The sequence below is a fragment of the Rhinolophus hipposideros genome (genome assembly GCF_964194185.1).
Source record: "Rhinolophus hipposideros genome assembly, chromosome: 9".
In the NCBI taxonomy this organism is placed as follows: Eukaryota; Metazoa; Chordata; class Mammalia; order Chiroptera; family Rhinolophidae; genus Rhinolophus; species Rhinolophus hipposideros.
In genome coordinates, this window is record NC_138055.1 from 28,860,165 (window position 1) to 28,877,684 (window position 17,520).

At 33.3% G+C, this 17,520-nt stretch overlaps 1 protein-coding gene across 1 annotated transcript in view; it reads left to right on the plus strand.

The window, feature by feature from the left end:
- Positions 1-82: 82 nt before the first annotated feature.
- ATF7IP (activating transcription factor 7 interacting protein) overlaps positions 83-17,520 on the plus strand; it is a 107,920-nt gene continuing 90,482 nt past the window's right edge. The window contains exon 1 of the mRNA XM_081061440.1: positions 83-289. The gene's annotated coding sequence lies outside the window, so the exon portion shown is untranslated. The remainder of the gene's footprint in view (positions 290-17,520) is intronic.

Genomic DNA, 17,520 nt, shown 5'->3' on the forward strand with positions numbered 1-17,520 from the left:
GGGCCAGTCCGTGAGCCTATTGGCTGGTAGCACAGGGGGCGTGGTCCACATTACGACCACTGAGCCCCGCCTACAGTAATTTGCATAACGGCCCCGCGCGTGCAAGGGAGAAGCGGGTTTGTTTTTGAATCTGCGGCAGCGCGGCGACGGCGGCGCGGCGGCGGCAGCGGCGGCGGCGGCGGGGCGAGTGAAGCGCGCGAGACTGAGGAGGCAGCATTGGGGACGGCTACGGGAAACGGCTGTCTGGGAAGGCTCTTGGTTCCCCCTCCCTCATCTCGCGACCTGAAAGGTATATGTGCAACCTAGGGGCTGTTAGAACCATATTTTCTTAAATTACTATTGTATTTCTGAAGAGTCAAGACCGCATTATGGCGGCTGCGGGAGTTGTGTTTGCGCCTGCGCGGTTGCGGAGCTGCCGGGCGGGCGCTGCATGGGAGCACGTGATCTTGCGGGTCCGGCTCTAGCTGCAGTTGTGCAGCTGGCGGGGCGGTGGCTGCGCAAGCGCAATATTCATTTTCAAGATCTAATGTTCTTGCTGGACGCCATTTGGGTTCTAGATTTAATTTACCTCCTTCTAGAGGGGTTACATTTTGTTACGCTCAAATTCTCACATTTTTCAGGGAAAACGTTTCTTTTATGTTGTACTTCTGTACTGACCAAACTGTTTTCTTCTATTTCTCCGATTCTCTGAGAAGCTGTAGACTTAATTTTCTGTAAAAGTGATCGTCAGTTGTGGTTCTTGATTATAATTTCACTTTTAGTGTGTTGCTGGATTCCAGTTTATATTTAGGGAGATAAAGATCAGCACCTAGTGGTGTTCTCACGGGAAGTGCATTTATTTGAACTGCATATTTGCAATTATATTTTTAACCCTGTTTTACCAGTGCTGTTAAGGAATGTTTACAAAAGAGAAACAATTTGACTTTTGGAAATATAAGGAGGTCTTGTTTAAGAAGTAATCTTAATCTCCTTGGGTGTTTATTTTTTAAAAATGTTTGCTCCTAAGTCAAGGAAGTTTCAATTTTAATCAGTTTGTGTTCCTCTTATACATGCATTTGAGTTTTACGTTTTTTCAGTCTCTGGTCACTTGTCTATTACTGCTTCAGTTAGATCATTTTTGTTACTCCTTAAAAATTAAGCCATTTTCTTAGCATTTTGTTTGTTATGATATATAAAATATAACACTTGGTACATTTTTCTGATAAAAAACTCTGCAAAGGTCTCCCACCTACACTGAGGCCATTATGAGGAAGTGAACCATCAATAAAAATAAAAACAAATTAGCTGATTAAAAAAAAACTGCCTCATATACATACGTATGAGATAAAATTGTTGTGCTTGATCTTTTTTAAAGTTATAGTGTGTTCCTGTTTTTACTTTCTTAAAGAAGGTAGTTATAAGTAACTTACTGATTATTTTAGTTTGAAATGGTAGTGTCACTATATCTAAATCTTATATAACACCCCTGGGAGAAGTTTTATATGATTTGATATAATTCTACCATTGTGCAAATTATTTCTTACTGTTCTAAAAACTTGTAAATGGTTTTCATAAACTTCATTTGTGGTTTGTATATGTAACAATTGGTTGGTTATATAACTCAAGTTTAATTCAGTCACCTGTCAGATGAAGATGTGGTTATTGCTTTGTAATCTTGGTTGCTTTAGGGACGTTTTTATTGCCTAAAATAAGTACCATTACTAAGTACTAAGATGTAATTGAAAGGAATACTTGTGGTTGGTGGATTTTTTTAAAAAATGACATTATATACGAATATGAGATAGAATGGAATGATAGGAAAAATTCCTCTTTATTTTTAACATGACATTATATACAAAGATGAGATAGAATGGAGTGATAGGAAAAATTCCTCTTTAGTTTATTCTGACAATAAAAATTTGTCGTTTGTATAATTCCTGGACTTCTGAAGTCTTCTACACAGAACAATATTTAGAAGGCAGTTGTGTAATCTTCCCTTTTATACACCCCACCTCCTTTGACATTGTTTCTGGTGTTTTTTAGAGTTGAAAATATGTTGTTTTTTTCTGTGTTAGTGAGTATGTGTATACACATATTTAAGTTAAGAAAAGAACTTTGATCTTAGGGCATGGTAGACTTTGCACTTCCAGAAAAGTGAAATGTATTGGCATATATATACACACAATTTTAATTTAAGTGTGTTTTTCCAGGACCCATCAGCTCCAAGTCAAGTAGTTGTTTCAATCTAGTTGTGGAGGGCGCAGCTCACAGTGGCCCATGTGGGGATCGAACTGGCAAACTTATTGTTAAGAGCACCACGCTCTAACCAGCTGAGCTAACTGGCTGCCCCTGGTTTATATATTTAAGCTGATGTTTTTATTTGAATATACAAATGATTGCCTTGTAGATTAATGTTAAGATTATAAGAGGTACTTGAAAACACTGAAGAACATAATGTACAATGTAAATATTTAGTGATAGGTCAATTTTGCTGTCATGTTTGTTAAAAAGGCAAATACAATTCTATAAACTTAAAACTAAGATTGAAGAATTGTCTGAATATCCACTATTTGTTCATTTGTACTTTATCAATAACAAACATGTTTTGAAATTATGGTTTTATAGTTGTGATGCCACAAAATTTTGACACATGAAGCATATATAAATATTAAAACTAGGTCATGCTACGCAAGAATGAAAGTGATTGGGGTCATTTAAAATCTTTTTAGTTTTATGAGTTTAAAGCCTCATAGTATTTAGTTTAGAAATAAAAGTTTTGATGGGCGACTGGATGGCTCAGTTGGTTATAGTGGGAGCTCTCAACAACAAGGTTGCTGGTTCAATTTCCACCATGGGATGGTGGGCTTCGCCCCCTGCAACTAAAGATTGAAAACAGCGACTGGACTTGGAGCTGAGCCGCGCCCTCCACAACTAGAGTAAAGGACAACAACTTGGAGCTGGTGGGCCCTGGAGAAACACACTGTTGTTCCCCAATATTCCCCAATAAAATTTAAAAAAAAAAGAGATGGAAAAAAAGGTTTAAGTCATAAGCCATTAAACTAGTCTCTTTTTCCCTTTAAAGTGTAATTTGAATGCATGATGGATATATTTAAATATTTTTTACTTATTATAGCACATTTGAAACATGTTGAAATTAATAGCATTTAGAAATAATTGCCTTAAAAGTTTTGGTGATTTATGTGACTTTTCCATGGTTGATTATTGATCAGTAACAATTGATCATTTTTTTATTTGGATCATAATCTTATTCCTGCTCTTTAATTTAGTATTATAGATATTTTCCCATTTTGTTCTTTTAAAATATTTTTAATGATACATTATATTGTGAAAATATCCCAAATTATCAGATATTCTTCAAATATGTTTTTAAATGACTACATGATGTCTCTATTAAAATGTTCTGTGACTTACTAAACCTTTCTTATTGACCATTTTGTTTGTTGCCTATTTTTCTATTATAAATGCTACAGTGAACATCTTTGTACATGAGGCATGATCTGCATCTTATAATATTTCTTTGAAATTAGTATTTCAGAGGGCTCTTAAAGTAATTTACAAAATTGATAAAAACTTAGCTTTTTTGAAAAACATATCCCATACCTCCATTAGTTTGGTGGTTGAAAATAGTATCTCATTAACTTTCTTTTTTTTCATACTAACTAGTGAAGTTGAACTTTTTTATGTTTAATACATATATGCAGTTTTCTCATTTTGGGGGAAATTTTTGAGGATTTTTAGTGTATTTTTCTATGGTGGATGTTAATGGTTTTCTTGTTTATTTGTAACAGCTATTTATGGATATCAGCCGTTGGCTTTTCATATATATTTTTTTAGTTTGTTTTTAAATTGCTCATGGTTTTACATATTCAGAAGTGTTATATTTTTATGTAGGCAAATGTACTGCTTTTTTCACTTGTGATTTCTTCCAGGACTTCTCTGCCTAGAAAATACTACATGTTGTGAGATGAATTAAATGTTCATCTATTTTATTTTTTTCCTAGATGTTTTAATGATCTTAACAAAAATTACATTTTAATGTATATTGAGTTATTTTGACATACTGTATAAAGATGGGTTGCTAATTTCCATTTTTTCCAAATATCTTGTTTTCTTACACTTTTGTGCTGGTGATCCATCTCTCACTGCTTTGAGTTGCTTCTTTTGATCATAACTTGCTAGGTTTGAGCTACCAGTTCTGCTTCCTTTACTAGGGATAGTTAACTGGGAGACCATTGCCCTTGGAGTTCCATAGGTAGGCCTAAAGAGTTCCATGGATTCCTTGATGTACACAATTTTATGTGAGTGTGTATATATACAGTTTTCTGGGGAAAGTTACGGTTTTCATTAGCTTCTCATAAGAATGCAACATAAAATCTAAAAGCAGTTTAACAACCACTGTATTGAGGCCTTATTCATATAGTAGTACCGTATTTTATTTGCTGTAGTGCTATAGATTATGTAAATGTATGCAGGGACAATACTCATAATTCCTTTTCATGGTTTTTGGATTTTTTTTTAGCTAGTCTTCCCTGTTTCTGTAGATGAACTGTAGATTCATTCAGTTAAGTTTTTAAAAAGCCAACTTTTTGAGGTTTTGTTTAGAATTTCATTAAACCTAAATTGGGGTGAATTTGAATCTTTATATTAATAATATTTGTTTTTCTTTATTCATGAACATGATACACTTCCTGCATATCTCACATAAAATGTACTGCTTTAGGAACTCTGTGATACCTATTCTCACTAAGGTGTCATTTTACTGGTTTTCCTGTGCTTATACAATGTTAATAGGGATGAATTGGTGGAGTATATAGGACAACATACATTTTTATTTTTAATCTGCTTCAGAACATGGTGACATGATAATAGTGCAAGTCTGAAGCTACAAGTGGGAAAAATAGGTTGCTAAGATAAAATATCTATAATATTTGAAGACCAAAACTTTCCTGTTTCCTTTGGCTAACATACTTTTTTTTTTTAATGGAATTTTGAAGTTATCTAATTCAATTTCTGGCCAGAATGGAATCTAATACTATTCTAAAGGTAATAGTTTTTGGTTTTGTTCTGTTTGGTAACATTAAAGTATTATAACTTCTCATAGGGATGCTTCCCTAATTATTAGTATAAATTCATTCTCCATTAAATCTATTCTTTGTGCTGATTCCATTGAAGAGTATAATCTTGATTAATAATGGTGTATTTCAGTTGTAATTCTAGTTTACCGTTTTTATAATGGGTATAGGAAAGTTAGGTTATTGCTAAAATGTTTTTATTGAAGTAATGAAACTTCAAATTGATGGAGGCATGAAAAGAAGAAATCAAAGAAGTGAAGATAGAAATCAAATGGTAAAATATTGGCTTTATGAAAATAATTTTAAGAAGTAGGTAGAAATGTTAAAATATTGATTTTTCTTAAGCATTTCCTTTTTTTAAATGAAAAATATACATCTTCGTGTCTTTTTCAAGTAAATGTGCTTACAGAAGTTTGTATGTTTTACTTTTTTTGAATCACCTTTGCCCTTACTTGAGAACTATTCCTGGTTCTGACAGATAATACTTGATTTTTCAGACTGTAATAAGTGAGAACTAGCAAATTTTGGACTGAAGTTCTACTTGAGAAATACATATGGATAGTGGTAAGAAATGCCATCTAACATCTTGATAGTGAAGAGGTGTCGGATTTCAAGTGTTAGAAGCAAAAAGTTAAAATCTTAGTGTTGAGGTTATTTAGTTTGGTAGCCCATGTTTATTATGTTAATTGATACTCATTAATGATTCTATATCATAGAGAATGTTTAGTTATGTTTAACTTGTTCAGGAAAGCAAAGAAATGCATGATTTAGTTTAGAAAGTTTTCATATTTTTTTAAAGTTTTGAGGTATTGGAAAATTCATGTATTGACACGCCTAGTTTTTCAAGGGAGTCACATGTATGAAGAATTTTGAAGATAAAGTTCTTGCCTTTGAGTTCCTAACAGTAGTGAGGCATATTATAGATAAAAATTAGTATTTACACACCAAATTCCAAATATATGTATCATCAAGTAACTCTGGGGAGCCATTGTCCCTGTCAGTTCCCTAAGCATCTAGAAATTACCTATCTATTAGTGGAGCTTCTCTTTCTGAAATTCTTGCCTATTTGATCTTGTTATATTTCGAGAGCCCAAGACTTTAAAAATTACCTTACAGTGTTCTTTCTCAGATTGTCTTGCAATCGACAGGGTAAATCCAGTAGTTTCCCCTGCCATGTTAGCTTGTTCAAAACAGAAAAGTGAGTTCCTTTTCAAAACAAAATTAAACTTTGTTTATATGTGCTTCTAGTTGAATGGTGTAATGGAGACAGTATGAGTGCTGAGCAGCTCTTTCAGTTTTTAAGTCCTACAGAATGAGATCGGAGCATTAGTGCTTATTTATACAATGTGAATGTATGCAGTTTTGAATTTTTTTTTTAAACTTTTTAAAAAAATGTATTTTTAAGTGTGTTTTTCCAGGACCCATCCATTCCAAGTCAAGTAGTTGTTTCAGTATAGTTGTGGAGGGCGCAGCTCACACTGGCCCATGCGGGGATTGAACCGGCAACCGTGGTGTTATGAGCATCATGCTCTAACCAACTGAGCTAACCGGCCGCCCCCAGTTTTGATTTTTAATCATTTGGATTTTTGAGTCTTAAAGGTAATGACTCAGGCCTCTCCTTGGCCACCTTCCAAAAAAATGTGGCCGGCTTAAGAGTATAGTTAATAGTGCTTTCCTGAGTAAGTCTTTATAATTGGACCTACATAAACATGAATGTCTGGGAAATGAAGATGACCTATTAATTTTACCATCAAAAAATAGTTATTCAGAATGTCTGCAATTTTTTATTGCTCAGAATAGTGTAAAAAATGTTTTGTATTATTTTGTATCTAATAGCTGAGAATAACTAACTGCATACCTTTTAGTTTGTGAGAGAGGGCCCATTTGTATAATGATGATGTGAGGTAGTAGTGTCAAACTGTCTTACTATATTGGTAATCCTTTCTCCCTTTCTTTGTTGTTTGTATACCCCTGTTCTACTTTGGGTAACTATTGTCTTGGTGGGTAACTAGACATTATGTGTGTACCGTGTTTCCCCGAAAATAAGACCTAGCCGGACAATCAGCTCTAATGCGTCTTTTGGAGCAAAAATTAATATAAGATCCGGTCTTATTTTACTGTAAGACCAGGTATAATGTAATATAATACACAGTCTTATTTTACTATAAGGCCAGGTTTTATATAAGACTTGGTCTTATATAATATATATAATATATTATGTATATATGTTACATATATATTATATATACATTAATTTTACATTAATTTCTACATTAATTTTTGCTCCAAAAGATGCATTAGAGGTGATTGTCTGGCTAGGTCTTATTTTCAGGGAAACATGGTAGCACTCTGTGGCACTTTTACATCCTAATAAGAAATCTGAATTGTATGTTAGAATAGTGATTCTCAGAACTGACAGCTGTAAAAGGATCTCTTCTTGAGTCAGTAGTTCTCAAAGAGAATACCTTCTTCCATTTGGTAGAAAGGTAACCCTGAAGGTGGGAAGTGAATCTGTTTCCGGGACCAAGAGAAAAAGCATTTGGTGAAACAGTGATGAATGATGACTGCTTCAGCTCATTCTCAACTAAGGCTTTGGAGCTTAGGAATGTATTTGCCCAGTTACCCTTATTAGATTAAATGCCTTAATAAAAGGAAGAAATGGGGGAAAGCATGGAAGAGAAAAAAGACTATTTTTCAACTTTTGTTTCTCCTTTTAGGTGGTAAATGTCAGGAGCTGACTGGATTACCATAAAGGCTAAATATGTTTGAGAGACTTCATTAGTATTATTTAAGGATGATAAATATTTATTTCTCTCATATAACAGTGCAGAAGAAGACTGTTTAGGGTTTAGAGATGGCTTTGGATTAGTATATGGTTTCCATATGTTGAACGTGGTTTCTAGGTTGAACACGACTACACCCCAATTTCACCAGCCAGGGCCAAGGGAGAAAAAGAAAAGGGCAATTGGAGTCCACACTTAGTTTTTTGAGAACATGACCTGGAAGTGGCACATATCAGTTTGACTTACGTTTTATGAGCGAAAATTTAGTCATTGAGATATACTTAACTAGGAAAGGAAGACTGGGAAATGTAGTATCTAGTTGGACAGCCATGTGCCCAACTAAAATTAGAGAATTTTATAAAAGGAGAGAAATGGATATGAGAACAACTAGAATTTCCTACTACAAAAGGAAGCTGGAGAAATGGCTTAAGTAACTTAAAAATTTGATATTGAAAACTTTTTTTTAAGAGATCCAGTTATAACTCTGTATATCTTCCCTTGAAATAGAATTTCGGAGAGCTTCATGTTCATGATTTGTGGCCAAGGTTCTAGTTATTGTAAATGTTTATCTTATTTGTTAGAATTCCTTCTTTCTCCTTGCCTTGAAAACATATTAAGTTGTGATTAGTTATGTAAGAATTAGAATTTTAAGTTTTAAAACTCAGCGTAATATTTTTGAACCTTGCCAGTTAACTCATGTATTTTAAAAGGATGAAGGACTGTAGTTAGATTGTGAGTGACATTTATTTGAACTGCTTGTTTTAGTCTCAAAGTTGAGTTTATGTTAGCATTATCTTTTTTTTTATTAATAACTGTATGTGTAAAATACACATTTTCAGGACGGGGGAGTTGATTTTTGTGGGTCTTATAATATACACAGGTAAAAAAATTGTAGTCATAAATTCTTTGCATATAGATAAAACTTACCTGATAAGTAATTAAAAGTAGCTTTCTGTAGATAATAAGTAAAACAGTAGATATTTGTAAGGCACAGATAGTGGGACTCTTTTTTGTGGGGAGATCAAGGAGATCTTAGTATGTCAGGAGAACTCCAACTCCCTGATATAAATCCTCGATTTTTGTAAGTATGAGTCATGACTGCCATGAGGCCTACATAATATGCCTAGTAAAGGATCTGTTATTCTCATCTGAAAGTTCACTAATTTCTCTTTTTATTTTTCTTTGCTTTGTATCTCTTTTAAAGACATTTATTCCTTTCTACTTTTATGTTTATAGTTATTTGTGTAGTACTTTATAAGCTTCCTGCAGTTGAGAATATCTTATTGACATACCTGACAAATGTCACATTTTAAAGAGAAATCCCTTTGAATTAGGTATAACTAGACCATGATAAGGTCACTTTTAAAACTATAAAATTGCTTTCTATAGTGCCTATTTTAATATTCAATAAGTATTTGCTTATTGAAAAAAAATAAAACCCGTTTGTTTCAAGTGGAAGTGAAAAAAGGAGGCAATAAGATATTCTAGCTCCTTTCTGTCATTTAACTCATGATTATTCACAGATGTCAGAACTTTTGCTTTTTAAAATAATTAAACATGTAATTTAGTTAAATAAGCACCTACTAGATTGTTAAAAGATATGGCAGGCACTTTGCATATGAAAAATTGTTAATAGTAAAATAATTTTTAGAAAAAATTCTTAAATCTCATTCATTAAGAAACAGAAGAAAATTAATTATCTATAAATAAGTTTCTAAAATATAACTCTGAAGGACATTTACATACAAAATTAATAAGGGTTTGATGAAAAGATGGAATGATATAATTTTGTGTTTTGTGTAATTCTCTCCTTTCCCTCTCAGACTTATTTTAAGTGATTTACAAATTGGAAGATAAAAACAAACAAATAGATCAAATATATGGTGATGGAAGAAGAACTGACTCTGGGTAGTGAACACACAATGTGATTTATAGAGGATGTAATACAGAATTGTATAGATAAAATTTATGTAACTTTACTAACAATTGTCACCCCAGTAAACTTTAATTTAAAAAAATAAGAAAGAACAAAAGAAAAGACAAAAGATTTCCCTAAAATCAGTTAATACTACAGTGAAGTGGAAAGAACAGTAATTTTGTATTGGGACCTAAGCAATTAGAGTCTCCCAGCAGTATTCTTTATATATAAAATGGTGATACCCCCTACCTGCTAGGGTTGTGTGAGGATTAAAAGAGATTAGATATATAAAATGCTTAGCATTTATTTTTGACACATTTTTCTTCTCTGGCTTCAGTCAATTCAGGCATGAATATTTGCTAAGATGCAGCTATGTGCAGCTATAGGGAGCCCTGAAGTGCAAGGAGATATGTAGAAAATGACAGTGTTCTTGATAACTGGAGCTAGAATTTAAATATATTTAAAAAGTAATTTAGAAAAGTAGGTTTGATAATACCTCATAGTATGGAAAATAAGTATTTAGAAAAGTAGTTGATTTACAAGGATTTGTGAGGGAGTCCAGCTTTAGTACTGATTCATTAAATTAAAAAAACAGTATTTGAAGACTGAAAACCCTGAGTTTACTAATTTTACCGAGTGTACAGTAAGCCTCTTCATGGTGAAAAAGCAGCCATTTTTCACATTATTTACCTTCAGTGTTTGTCACATTTTTTTCAGACAACCATCATTCCCAAAGTTAGATATAATGTCACTTATTTTGGGTACTCAATCTACATAGGATTATCCCATTTTCTTTTTTTAATTTCAAGTGCAAAGTCCTTCCTCTCCCTTTGTTTATCTTCCAGTTATGGAGCTTGCTGGATATGCTCACTCAAAATTGAGGCAAAACAAAGTGTCAGTTTTCTTCCATAACCTTTTCTTGGCCAAGTGCCTACCCCTTAAGGCACAGATTTGACCATATGTTTGTTCAATAATTTTCTGATTATTTTGATGTTTTATTTTATTTGACCATTTTATTTGCATAGGTCTAATGAGGTTAACAACACTATATCCATTTGATATAAGGTTTAAGAGTTAACTTCTGTCTAGATGTTTTGTAAAGTATAATAATTATCTTAATTATTTTTATCTGCTTGATTATAAGATCAGGAACCAAAAGCCATCTAACTTACCTCAATGACTTTTCACCAGCCATACTTAAAATGGTAGGGTATTATGGTTCTTTGAGATTCCCACATTTGTCAATTTTCCTTCTGTCTGGAAGTTATATTCTTTAATCCCATTAAAGCTGAGAATCCATAAGTTACAGAAGAGATACTAAACTGATTTTTGCTGTGACGACTTAGTAGGCATCTTTTCTACATTTGAGATGCAGTCCGTGTTTTCTGTCACACGTAATTAACAGAGATTTGCTTTTAAAGGTCACATTTCTCTTGTCATGGTTACAAATTTGGTTTATCCAATTTTAACCAGGTAGGAAGGAAAACAGATTCTTATTGTAACTATATGAACTAATCATTAAAAGTAAAGAGGCTCAGAAAAATACTATACAATATTTAATCTCTGTTCTAAGTAGTTTTGTAGACAAGGTTAATCAGTATATACAATAATTTTATACGTAAGTGTTGTTAAAATGTTTCGATGGTTTAGTGACATAAACTATATTAAGGTCTTTCATAGGATTTTTTTCCCCCTTTGGAATTCTGAGTATATTCAGATCAAGATATTATGTAAAATACTATTTATACAAACAATACTTTAATTGAGGGTTAAATATAGATTAAAAGAAAAGTATTTACCTATATCACCATTAAAAATAAAATATTAACCACAATTAAATCAGTTCATTGAGTCCTAAGTTGTTATTATTTTACTGACCTAGGGTTAAATTATCTAACTTGACACAAAATTGTCTTCACCAGACTAACAGAATCATGGAAATCCTGAACCATTCTCTTGATACAGTTATGACAGATGTCGATTCATGAAGGTAACGCCTGTGTTCATGAGTCTCTTCCACGTAATAATAGTTAAGATGATTTGGTACAGTCCTTTACTAAGGATCTTTTTGATGTTTTTAGAAGACATATTTTCCCTCTCAGGTATACTGGCAGTAAGGATCTTGACTTCATTTTTGTTTCTTGAGTCTCATTGCTCCAGCCTAGCCTAGTTTACTCTCTACGTCTGGTACACCACTATCATTCCTAGAATTTTATTTGCCATTGTGAGATTTTCTTTATCCTTCATTTGTGTAGGACCCTTGTTTTGTATGTGTCATGCCTTCTGTCATTAGGGGGAGGGGACCACATTGTCTGATAACTGTTTGAGAAAGAGTATACGGTAGGTATATTATTTGAGACTGTGTGTCTGAAAATTGCCATTTTATGTTTTTAATGCTTGATTGATAGTTTGGCTAGGTATAGAAATCTAGGTTAGAAATAATTTTTTTTCAGAATTTTATGGCACTGCTTTATTATCTTCTTGCTTCTATTATTACTGAGAAATGTGAAGCCATTCTTATTTATGATTTTCCCCTCACTGGAAGCTTGTAGAATCTGTTATTAGTCGCCAACATTCTGAAAGTTTATCATTGGTGCCATTCATTGGGTTCTTACAGTTTGGCAACTCTTGCCCTTCCGTCCTGGGCATTTTACTTACATGAGATCACTGGTGATATTTTCTTCTGCTACTCTATCATTACAATGTGAATTTTGGATGGAAACTCTAATTTTTTTTACGTTTTATTCCTATTTACAACTTTCTCTTTTTGCTCAGAATCAGCTTTGTCATCCAGTTCTTCTACTTAGTTTTTATTTTTTTTATCATGTTCTTAATTTATGTGTTTCATTCCTTGCCTGTAGTATTCTATTCTTGACACATGAATACAACATCATTTCTGACCTGTGGATATTAATGATTTTGTTTTTGAAGTTTTATTCCTGTGTAGTCCATTGTTTGGTGTTTTTTAAAGGTGTATTTATTTATTTTATTTATTTTTTAGTTATTTGTCAGTTTTGAACTTTACTATACACTGATTTGGGTGGGCTATTTTTGGAGAGCTCCCAAGATCTTAAGGTCTTGTTTCTTGGGCTTGTTAGTATCTCCAGAGAATGGTCTTCCATTTTCATATATGGAAAATCAGGGTCTGCTTTCCACCATTCTGGGAGATTAATGGAGGAAGAGGAATAGGGGTCTCAGCAGTTAGCACATAATCCTCTCTACTTGGTATGCTGCTTTCACTTTAAGTTGTTTTCAGACTTTTGCTAGGATTGGGGTAAGCAGGTATTCAGTGAAATGTGAAGGCATCTCAATGCTACACAAATAGCTCTCATTAGTATTTCCTTTTTTAGTCACACCATCCTACTGTTTGCTCCCTGCACCCAATTTGCAAAGGTGCCTAGTTCTCCTAGTTCCTATGTGGTTTGAACTTGCCGCCATGTGAATCAAATTGGTTCTTAACTTACTCCACTGCAGCCTGGAATGTGATGTTTTGGGAACTGCTAAGTTAGTTACCAATAGTTCTGCTTATTTTTCAGCTCCCCAAATCTTTCCAGCCATTGTGTTTTTTACTTTTCTCTCTATTCTTAAGGATTTATGCTTTAAAAAAATACCTTTACTGTAGTTTTAATGGGATTTGAGGGAATGAAGTTAGGTTTAGTTTACCATCTTAATGCCCTTCTAATGTTTCTTTGATAGTAACTTGTATAATTAAAGTATGTTAACTAAATAAATGAAAAATGTATTTACTTCCAACTCAATACAGTAAAATCTTTTATTTAGGTTGTATGAAATTTTCAATATTTTAATATAACATTTTTTCTAATAGTGTGATATACTGGGGGTGCCAAAAGATGTATACAAGTGGACACTTTGGTCAGTGTTGCTCAAGCAGTAGTTCACTGTAATCAGAAGTGTCTGAACGCTGATGGTAACCACTTGAGCACCTCTTGTAATTGCAGAAGTCAAATGTGAATTGTATTCCTCATTTGTTATTGGTATATATTGAATATTACAATTTTAATATGGTTTTCCTTTCTTAAAATATGTATACATTTTTTTGGCACTCTGTATATAAAAAGTACAGCACTTGATTAGAGTTAATCTCTTCTAGTTCTTACCACTTGGGTGACCCCTAGCAAATAATTACATTTTTTGGCCATAAAATTTGAGATTATAGGACTCTTACTTTCATGGTCATTTTAAGAATGAAATGAAAAAAAGTGTGGTAAATGCTAGTTTTTATTTAGGAAGAGATAAAACATTTGCTAATCATGGAAATGTTTAACATTAAAAGTAGCTTCTTAATATGCTTGCTTTTACACATAAACAATAATTGGGTTTATTATGACTCAACCTATCAAAAGCAAATATAATCTACTCCATTATATAATCAAGCTATGTTCTTTCTTAGTAATATTAAAAATTTAGAGGTAAATGATATACATATGTTCTATAATTTTCTATAGACTTTTAGAGTTCAACTCTTCTAAGCACATACTAGCTCCTACTACGTAATGTCTAAAAAATACTAAAAACTGAGAAAAGCTCCACAAAAAGTATTTTTTCCATGTTGGGTTTTGAAGTGCAGAAGTTAATAGGCCAAGACTAAAGAACAGCTTAGTGAACTTGTTAGTTGACTTATTCTTTTTCCTGGAAAGTAAGAGTTGAGATCCAAAAATGAAGGTTCTTAAAGATGTAGAATTTTTTGAGATTTTTGTGGTAGACACAAAAACACTGGAAATGTTTCAACTCACCATCTATTGAGCAAATAAATACTGTGTTTCACACTATGGAAGTGAGTGGAAAATTAAGATGTGATTTCTGTCCTTTAGGAACACATGTAAAGACATAACTGATGAAATTTGCTAAGTATAACGATGGTATGCTGAAAAGATCTTAAGAGGGCAGTTTATACCTAGTTGGGGGATGGACATAGCGCGGAGAAAGGAGAGTAAGGAAAGGATTGTCAGTGATAAATAGGTTGAATTGTGAATAGGACATTTGAGGGTTTGTTACATAATTTAAATCTTTGTGGAACAGACTTCCAAAAGAATCTATTTACTGAGTATCAGAAGCTGTTCATCAGATAGCTCTAAATGTTTTGGCTATTTGTCTCCCCATTAACCTCTGTCACATTTCAGTGCTGCAGTAGTAATGTCTGTTCCGTTCGAATCTTTCCCATTTTACCAACCTCTTGCTTTTAACAAATAGATTTGAGCCACTTCAGAGAATTAGTTATATTTTTGAAGAATTAATGTGGATTGGGTCAAGTATAACTTTTTTATTCTGATAAAGTATGTAAAGCAGTTTTTACATACATTATCGAGTTTGCCTCCTGGAGAATAAAGACCTTTTAAAAGCTGAGTAGTTTTTTGTTTTTTTTTTTAAGTTTTATTATGGAAAATTTCAAATATATACAGAAATAGAATGAAATAATGAATTCCATGTGCCCAGTCACTCAGCTTGAAAAATCAATTTAGGGGGCCTTTTAGCTATCTCCCTACTTCTCCCCCAACAGTTTTAATAAATACCTGTATCAAGTGGAGGATCGAGACTTGATGGCGTAGGGCAGCTAAATTTTAGGAAGGTAAACCAAGGAAGAGAGAAGAAGTTGAATTTCCTAGCTGATGTGAGCTATCAAGCAAACAGGTTCTTTCTCTGCTTTAATCCTTCATTTCTGTTAATGGCCAGCTTCATACCAAGACACATTTGTTGATTACACTCTCAAATTTGGTTAACATATCTACTTTCAGATTGAATTTTATCCTTTTATTCTTCCTATTTATTTTTTCCCCTAAGGGTGTCCACATTATTTTTATTTGCTTTTCACCCATATCAAAATGTTAGGAGGTCTGTGTCAGGGCACGAAATTGAATTTGCCCTGGGACCAAACACTCACGTGGAGATGTCTTTGTGACCATCTGGACTACAAAAGAGAAGAAATTTTTATCTTTATGGCAGATTCCTCAAAATATGCTTTGTTGCCATCATAGGCCTAATGATTCTAGGTCCTCCCCTGCAGATACTTAAAATTATTGTCAAGATTCAAATATTTGATTGCAATCTTTAACCTCTCTGCTAGAGTTGAGCACTTTGGCGGCTTAGATTCTGTGGGGAAAATCTTTAATTAGCCTCCTATAAGTGGAAATTGACTCTTAGGATTTAAACAGCTTAATTTTCCAGAAATTATAAAAATTGGCATTCTTTTCATGATAAAAGTACTACAAAAGATTTTTTTAAAAGGCCTTGAGCAGAGTTTGACTTTTTTTTTCTGGACTGAAATGGAGGCTTTCTTTCAAGTAAATTCCCTGATGTTTGCTGTGTGTGATTTGGCTCCATCTCTGTAACTGCTAATATGTGGCATGGACTTCAAGCTCTCTGGGATCTGGATGTGCCCAAAGTCTGTATTGCAAGTCCGCACTCACGGGCATTATGTTACAAAACTGGCTTGCTGCCTTCTCTGTTTTCTGTGTCCTGAGTAGCTGCATTGTTTGTTGCAATATATGCATTAGCTGTTGTCTGTGTTCAGTTTCCTGCAGGCTGACAAAGTGGGAGGGGTTTTGTTTGATACATAGCTGAGTTTTCACTGTGAGAGTTCTTGAGTGCACGTTGCAGCCATCTTAATTACACTTTAGTGCAACTGAGACAGTGCAGCTGTCTCAAAATGGCTGCTAACCTAGTCTTTGTAGCTGCTTAGGCAGCAACTATGCCAGTGTGGAGACTTGTCACATGCATCAAGACCAGAGGTAAGAACCAATTACTCTTTATTTTTTGAACATTTTAATTAAAAAACATTTGAATTTTACAGAGTTTACATAGGAAGGCAAACTTAGAGCTTGCTTGCTAGGAGGTTCAAATGTTAGCTGATAGAACCTTTAAGCCTCTATTATGGAAACAGTGCATAGGATGGTGAGGTCAAAGGTTAAATTCCTGTAATTTCTCACCATCTTCTGTTCTGTCATTACCAGAACTTTTGATCACCACAGTGGTGCTTTTCTGGCTCTAATTAACTTAATATTCCTTTTGTGTTGGATATTTTAGTTTGCTTGATGTTTTTATTTGTAGAAATAAACATTACATTAATCTGAATAGATTTTTTTTTTTAAAGAAGCCATAACTAAACCTTGTTTTGCACAAACAGTGTTTTCTCTGGGTGTGTGTCTGTTGTATGTGTGTATATGTGTTTTAGAGGTATTGTTTGGTAGCTTTTTGGGAAGAATGTTAATTCTTGGTATGTAAATCATAGTTGCAGAAGGAACATTTTTTTTAAACACTGTTAGACTTTTTGTACTATGGGTTCCAATTCTTTTTCATTGTGCTGCCTCCTCCCGGCCATCCAATTATTTCACATTTTTAATGGTGCTAACTTTTTATCCTAATTATTTTTGATTAAATTGGCATTCAAATGCAGATTTTTAATTTAGAAATAAGTTTACATCTTCTAGGTCGGGATATCCCTTTTCTTTATAGCTAGTGTATTCTAATGCAATGAAACTTAAGTAAATACTCAATTTTTAAGTTAATTAACTTACATTAATTGTTGATGTCCATTTAGTCTTAGTTTAAACCTGTGGTATATTTAAAAGTAATGCAACTCAATGATTTAGTGAGTTTAGTTTCAAAAATTTCAAAAAGCTTTCTCAACATTGTTCTGAAATAGAAATATTTATTGAGATACTCGAAGTCCACAGTGACCCAGAAAGGTGGGAGAATTAAATCCTTACTCACATATGCAGGTATGCAGAAG